Source organism: Cylas formicarius, unplaced genomic scaffold, assembly GCF_029955315.1.
Source record: "Cylas formicarius isolate icCylForm1 unplaced genomic scaffold, icCylForm1.1 PGA_scaffold_9__14_contigs__length_23061073, whole genome shotgun sequence".
NCBI lineage: Eukaryota > Metazoa > Arthropoda > Insecta > Coleoptera > Brentidae > Cylas > Cylas formicarius.
Window position 1 is genome coordinate 6,678,270 of NW_026844365.1, and position 8,454 is coordinate 6,686,723.

At 33.3% G+C, this 8,454-nt stretch overlaps 1 long non-coding RNA gene across 1 annotated transcript; it reads right to left on the reverse strand.

Moving 5' to 3' along the window:
- Nucleotides 1-2,160: 2,160 nt before the first annotated feature.
- Nucleotides 2,161-4,175, reverse strand: LOC132707257 (uncharacterized). Its single transcript, XR_009619724.1, has 3 exons — nt 3,994-4,175; nt 3,809-3,941; nt 2,161-3,751 (listed from the first exon to the last, which is right to left on the reverse strand). It is a non-coding gene; the product is annotated as an uncharacterized LOC132707257 (long non-coding RNA).
- Between the last annotated feature and the right edge of the window lie 4,279 nt (nt 4,176-8,454).

An 8,454-nucleotide genomic window follows, 5' to 3' on the forward strand; every position in this document is an offset into this window, starting at 1 on the left:
CAAAACCCGAACCGAAGCCACTGTTGGTTGCCTACGGAGCCGGTCCGGTGGCGTACTCAGCCGGTGTGCCATACGCTTACTCCGCTGGGGCTGTATACGGCGGAGTACCAGCTGTATACTCCTATTACAGATAAAGAATTTATATTCGATGACCCACGCAATTCTTTAAAGGACCAGAATGTTAGCTTGTATAATATGTAACTAAATAAAATATATTAAAACTTATTCGGAGTTGTTAAGTTTGTCCCAAAGTATATCGTGTTGGCTTAAGCCTACATTTGTCGAAGTTATCGATGTTAAGGGGCAGATCGTAAGGGAGGGATAATTTGTAAAAAAAATAATGGTTGATACACTCCATAGACGACGAAAATATAAAATTTTGCAAAGCTTTAAAACTTCTAAATATTTCTAAGCACTCTGTTCATTATGATTATTATATACCAGGTTTTTCAATAAGGGTAATCAGGTGCGGTATGGGTGTTTTTTGAAGTAATAGCAAAAAAAAATCTGAAAAAACGTCATTAGATAGTCAAATAAAAGCCCAACAACCCACTGAAAACCGCATCTCAATTTCTTTATCCTAACCTAAAATATGAATAAAGGAATTTAAAACTTAAAAGAAGGTGAATTTTGATAAGCATTTAGGCACTACGGGTTGTTATTAAAATGAAAGTTCGTTCTTTCTTTTGTTTAAGTTAGTGATCGATATTATGGGGCAGATCGTAAGGGGGGATAATTTAAAAAAAAATGACTAATATGCTCCATAGATGACAAAAATATAATATTTTGGCAGAAGCTTAGAAACAAAGGTTTAAAACAGGAAAAGGATGTTCCTAAAAAATTGAAAAAAAGTATAAACGCTTTAATTTTTTTTCTGAAATGATCACCAGAGGACGTAGCGGTTTGATACACAATTTTCTTAAATTATCGATACTTAGAGTATGCTGTTTTAAAGCTGATACAAATTGAAATGTTTTTTGTCCGATGCTTTTTACTCTGTATATAAAAGAAAAATGGTGGCAGGTGGTTCAACCACAAAATGGCTAACCAAAACTAACCAAAACTAACCAACCAAAACCAAACAAAGCAGTAGAAACCGCATTTCAATATCTCTATCCTAATCTAATATTTGAATAATATAATTATTATGCCCTCTATATTAGCCAACAATTAATTCTCTTGCGTTGTCAAATTAACGATTATCCATTTTAAAATTTCTTGGATGTTAATTGTTTTAACCTGAAATCTTAACGGTTTGAACCTGTCATTTTTATGTAAAATTATTACTTTGTTTTCCTTCCTGTTTTCGTTAAAGATACTACAAAAAGGGTCAAAAGTAAAAATCAAATAACCATTACTAGAAACGGCATAAGACACGCAACTTCGATGTTATATTTTAATGGCGTAGATTAGTCACATACGCGTATGTTCCTTTCTCAACAAGTGAATAAATGTTTTAAATCTGACAGTGCTTTTTGATAATCCACGTGGGAATCCAACACAATTTAATACTAAAAAGAAGTTGAATTTTGGTAAGCGTAGAATGGAGAGAGTTGGTATTGAAATGAAAGTTCGTTGTTTCTCTTAGTTTATGTCAGTTCATTTACAATACCATAGACAATATTACAAAGTTGTAATGATATCCTAATCTGTTTTTAAATACTGTTAAAGACAAAACGCTATATGCATCTTTCATGTCGTTGTTTCCTGCTTATAAAAATTTATTTTTTTATTTAACTTTTGATTTTTTAAAAAAATGTATTATTCAAGCGAAGCATGCTTGTGTTTTCCCAGTGTCATCATTACGCAGAAAATTACAACAATAGAAAACATTTAAGTAGATTGGTATTTAAGTAAATGTTTGGGCGAAACTGGACGAGTTCATCCTAACCCAGTGCCTATAAGACACGTAAGGAACGAAGAAAATGTTATTTAAGCTTAAGAGTTTGGACTTGGGAATTAGTATAACATAGATAAGGAAGATAAGAAAATTCTAAATATTGTGCTTTTGACACTATTTAATGTGTGCACATATACTTTAAACAAAGAAATATTGTTATTATTATTATTATTATTATTATTATTATTATTATTATTATTATTATTCTTGGTTGCTTTACACTCACTTTTATTTATACTTAGCCCGGGCGGTCGATGAAAGGGTAAGTATTTTGTACCCTTCATCCCGCTTCATGCCAGAGTAAAGTCTGTTCATAGATATAAGAAAGTGACTAACTGATACGAATTAAAGAAAGACCCGGGCAAGCTGTAAGAATGAAATATGGCCGAACAGGTCCGTATTTTGCTTAGAATTTAATTATTTGTCGTTTTTTTAGGAAAGATACTAAACAATATTTATTTATTTATGTATGTATCAGTATGCAGATAACCAACAACAACCAAAGACTTAATTTTTGGAATTTATGGTAATATTAAAAAAGCTCCAAATATATTTAGTTTAGTTTAGTAAATAAAAATAAAATAAGATGATTCCCACGTATTTTCAAAATGTAACTGAGTTGTTTCCTTTTCCCTGTTGTATACTGTCTTCGATTCTAGTTTTTCATTTATAAATTTTTTATTGCGCCTTTTTTCCAGTATATGCCGATTCCAAATTCATTTTTTTAATGTCACACCATTTTTTAAACCCATTTCGTACTTTTTATGAGAAAAAAGTTGTAAAACAGAAATTGAATGCAAGTAGGTATTGCTGGTTAAGTTGGTAAATTGTTACAATTACATTTGCATCAGTAAAGAAGGTGAATATGATGCCTCAAAATAAAAATAATTTTTGTTGGATGCGGAGGCGCAACGAGAACTTAAGGACAACTCATTTACAACTTTGTAAAGAAAAGCAACATCAAAACAGTTTCTTCGAGTTTCAAGCGACTTCAAATCATAACATTTTAAGTTTTCTTCGTATCCAAAGTTGAAGTGGTTAAAAAGTTTTTTTTGAACTATAAATTGGAATCAAACTGTGGATGAGTACTCTAGTACAGACCTTATCATGGTTTGATATGATATGTATGTATGATATTAAGAATAATCTGTGGTTTCTACAATAATCACTAGTTCTAAGAAGATTGCTCTGGAGCTTTAATCTCTTTTTTTACTTAAAAAAAGAAGCATAAATACAATCCGAAAACAAAAGCCAATATCGAAAAGATAAAATATTAAAAAGTAAAGAGCCCAGACGAGATCTCTGGGGGACACCCGAGGTAACACTTGCAGAGTTCTTTCTGTAATATAGCTTTGCAATAGTTGGAAAAGGTCGCCATGCACACCGAAATTTCCGGTTTTATCATCAAAGTTGCATGTTGCCTTGGGAAAATCGGTGCACACGGCCCACGTCTCCAAACCATTACGCATGGAAAAATTGGTGTCATGGATGAACGGTATCGCGTTTGTAAGAACTGTCATTGTCATTTTTTACTAGAGAAAACAACCATGAATAAATTGCAGCATTAAAAACCTCGGCAAAGTGACATAATAGAGACGATAATTAGCGGCGTCTGTAGAATCACCAAATTTAAAAATAGGGACGATGTGGGCCACTTACCAGCTTTTTTGAAACGTCCGTTGACCTAGACATTTATTAAGAGGTTTCGACAAAAGGGGGCAATTTTTACAGGCATATGGTGCGGCCCTGGGCCCTTTTATGATCCAATATTTTTTCAATAGAATTTTCCATTTTTTTTTATTATTAAGAAACGAATAAAAATTGTATCCGTTTTCCGATTTTCTTCGGTTTCTACAACGTATTCTTTATAACCAATTATTTTACTGAGTTTCGAAAATACTGAATAACCTTCAGCTTTCTTATATCTTTTCCACATTTGTCTTGCTTTCTCTTTCTGCCGCACATGTACATTTTGTGTTAAAGGAGGTGGGGGGTGATTCGAAGGATTCTAAAACTTTAGAAACAAACCACAAACCAATATCTGCAAAAAAAAACTGTTACGCAATGAAAAGAACTTGAATTACCTAACAAACTAGTTTATATTCAGCGGGCCGATGCTCCAAGGACGACGATACTCTACCGTAGGTGTAAATAATACACCGATCGCATTTTTAATGAACCGTTTTCTTCTTTTGTTGTTGAAACGTGTGTGCCCACTTTACACGTCAAATTCAGGCACGTGATCCGCTCAGACCGGGTTGAATTTTGTCACGCTTTTAACACGTTGAAAGGGAATTGATTTTTCCCGTGACGCAAGTCAGTTATGCAAAATGCGAGCTTCTATGGGGGTAAATGTTTCAATCGATTATATAGAGTGAACTTATTCTTAAATATTAAAAAAATACACGTACGCAACATCCAAGGGAATTACCTAAACTGTGACAGAATGTTCCATGTTAGGGGCGATATCGAGCAGATTACGTATACATATTTTTCGACGAATAGAACACCTCATATGCAATATAGAAAAATAATGAAAAACAAAGCTGTTGTAGCGGATTTACATGGAAAATTTCTAAATATAAAGAAAACACTCCAATATGTTGCCTAAATTTTCGCTTAAAACTATTTAATTTTGTTTATTTATTATTCACTAATTTATTTAATTACAAACTTAACAGAATTACTTCCATATACTGAGTAGAGTGGGAAGAACCTGTATTTATTTTTGGAGGTTAGATTTAAGCTTACTGACTGACGATACATGCTTTAAATTACACTCTGAGTGGTCTTGATTACACAATTTACACATAATACAAACACAAACCATCAATTTTTAAACTTTTGAAAGTTGATTTCGATGATTTATCCAATATTTCTATTAGTACAAGGAAAAAACCGAATTAAAAAATGTAAACTGAATAACAAATGTCTCAAACAATAGTTAAGTACATTTATTTTGGGAAAATCTCTGTTAGTCGAAAAACTTTTTCTGGATTTTCATGTATATTCCATGGTTGGATTATTACATCATTTAATAACATCAGTTAATGAAACCCAGGGAATCTTTTCAGATTCGAAAATGCTATTCACAAAGTCTTGATGTTCCAGTAGTCGTCTTATGTGAGGACCTACAAAAATTCCCTCCTTTAATTTAGCATCTCAGAGAGCGAGAAACTGTCCACATAGGTTCACGAGGTGTGTTCAAAACGTAAGGTGACTTTTAAATTTTATCAAAAAGTATTTATTTATTTCTGGTATAGCCTTGAATTCTTCAAGTGGTTTTTTATTTATCTTCTCAATCGTTCATGGGTTTCTTGAGTTTTGGGAAAATGAGAAAGTCGCAGGGGGCCATATCCTTTGTATATGGTGGCTGACGCATGATTCTGATTTTGTTTTTGGCAAAAAAGTTATACACAAGCAACGATGAGTGAGCAGGTGCATTATCGTGATGCAAAATGCATGATTTGTTTTCCCACAAATCCGGACGTTTTCTTCGGATTGCTTCTCGCAAAAGCCGTATAACTTTATTGATCCTCCAACCTTGTGGTAAGAACTCTTGATGTCTTATGTCACGATAATAAAAAAAAAAACAATTCTTGGCGATTCTGGGTTCTTCCTTGGGACGACTGGGCTTTTGTTTCGACGTCATAGTCAGTTATGGCCTTTTTGAGCAAACTAACCAAAACACATCTAACGCTTCTGTCTAATAAAAAAACTAGACGTGCAAACTGGATGAAACTACGAACATATATTAAGCGAAGATTGAACAATTTCAAAAGTAACCGCACTTTTTGAACACACCTCGTATAAAACATGCTACTAACTAAACTTAAGCTAAAGTAAAAGTTCAGATTTTCACGAAATTATATATTTTTACATGACAATTGTTTCGACAACACCGTGTCTTAATCAAATGTAATATTAACAAACTACTTGCTACCATATATATCGAAAAATGACAATAAAAGAATAATTAATGTTGTTTCTGAATTTAAGTTCGATAAAGGAAAAGTATTTAAATCTAATTGATCGTTAAGCAATAGGGGAAAACCGGGTAAGATGACGAAGCGACTAAGATGACTAACTTTCGTTATAAATTCCTAAATATTATAATTCTTCATGAAACTTACGCGGACATCCAGAAATAAGTTTCAGAACTAAATTTTTTACTTGTCTTGGCGCTGCAGTATGCAAATCCACAGTTATTTGACATTTTCCGCTTGAACAGCTCAGGTTATAATTTTTGTGGTCTTAAAAATAGTGTTTTATGGTATCACAACGTATCTATTTGAATATTAATTAATCTGTATAGCGAAAATAAAGTTTAAGTCAAAATATTGTCTTGTTGTTTGCCAAAAATAATAGATTTTGAATTAGTTTTGACGTTTTTAATTCTACGTGATGGTGGCGGGTGAGATGACGCGGCTAAGATGACAGATTCGTCATCTTACCCACAAGGTATTTTTATGAACGATTTTTGTACAGTAATTGGTTCTGGCTTTTTCAATCTAGAGAACTTTATAATTACATAAAAATTGTTAATGAACGTGCCTTTGGACTTACATTTCTTCAACTGAGAGAAATAGCATATGAATGGATGGCCGGAAAAGATTGGACTGCTAGATTTATCAAAAAATGAACATTAAGCTTGCGAAAACCAGAATCTACGTCGTTGGCAAGATTAATGGGATTTAACAAAGCATCAGTCGGCATCTTCTTCGATATCGTTACTTTAGATAAAACTGAAACTGAAACACTAAAATTCCCAAAGTCTTCAGTCCACGTGGAAATAGAAGAGTGGCAAAAGTAGTTTCAGCGGAAAGGGGCAAGAACACACTGGTGGTCTGCGCGGCCAATGCTGCTGGTTGCTAAAGTTCCACCTTTTTTTGTTTTCGGCAGAGTCCGCATGCAAAACAAACTTCTTCATGGAGCACCTGTAGGGTCAGCAGGAAGCGCGCAGGAAAACGGATGGGTGAATTCGGAGATATTTCTAAAATATCTGAAACACTTCAAGCAACACACGAAATGCTCTCCGGAGGAACCCATTTTACTTTCATTACTTACACGTTACTCTTCAATCCATCGATTTTGCAAGGGAATCTGGCATTATAATGGTCGGATTTCCCCCACATACAACCCATCGACTACAACCAATGGATGTGTCATTTTTTGGTCCCTTAAAAACCTGTTTTAGTCAGGAGTGCGACTGTTGCGTGATAAATGATCCAGGGCAAACAATTACTGACAATTAATTCGCCGCTCAGACGTAGTGGCATTTGTCCATTTGATCGGAATATATTTGATAATTCGGATTTTGCGCCAGCTTTAACCACAGATAGAGAAAGGCCAAATTTGAACTGTGAGGATAGACGAATATAATATCCAGAAGTTAATATGTTAAACGATACTGACAGTAAGGCCGAGGACAATCAACCGTTGATTAAGTTTGTATCAAAGCAAAACAATCTGGATGAAAATCCAACACCGAATCCTGGTAATTGTATGAACCGATAGAAAAGACATGCAGCAAGAATTATAACGTCTTCACCGGTAAAAAAAGAAGAAAAAGAAAATCTTGCCATTGAGAAAGAAAAAAGAATAAACGAGAAAAAGAAACAGAGAGAGCTGAAAAACCAAAGGAAACTTAACGAACAGAAAAATAAAACTCGGAAAAACATGATGAAAGAAAGACTGAATGTGAAGTTATATTGTGTCCGGGATGTGAAGAGACCTACCAAGATCCACTAAAGGAGGAGTGGATTTAGTGCTCGTCCTGCCTGCTAAATTACTTTGTCTGTGACTTCTGTTAATTCGTCAACTTATCCGACATATTGGGTAAGATGACGAATTTGAATTTTTTTTTAAAGTATACATTTTAAATATTTTGAGCTTACTGGATGTAACGATACTGTTTATTTTTGATAAGGAAGTTCCTAAGATTTTGTTATGAGAAAGTTTTGTGAGAATTTATAATAAATAACCAATAATATATACGTTTTTTGCTTAACCTCGTCATCTTACCCGGTTTTCCTCTACATTTGAATGTCTCATTTTGTTAATCTCCATGGCTTCCAATAAATTTAATTTTCTACTTTCTGTGGCTATATGTCAAATATCAAAATTTTCGTTAAAAATGGTTTTTTTTGTGTTTCTATTGTCTTTAAGCGCTCTTTGATGTTCGTTAATGCGTTTCTTGATGGATCTACCTGGTCGTCCAACGTAAATTTTAGGCATTTCAACCGGATTTTTGAGATTTTGGACATTTCGTTTTATTATTTTTTTAAAAATTTTCCTATTGTGTTGTTAGTTCTGAAAGCTATTTTTAAACCACATTTTGTGTTTGTTAGTTATTGATTTGTTTTAAATTGTCCTTACAATAAAATATAATCTGTGATATTTACTATTTATTAACATATACAGTGACGACGAAGCCTTAACTAGTAAAAATTCCCAGTAAATATTCTATTCGTCAGGTAGCCATTTCAGAACCTCAAAAATAATTACCAGCAGTTTCTCTTTGTCAATACAATTCTTTTTTAGTAGTTAAATAA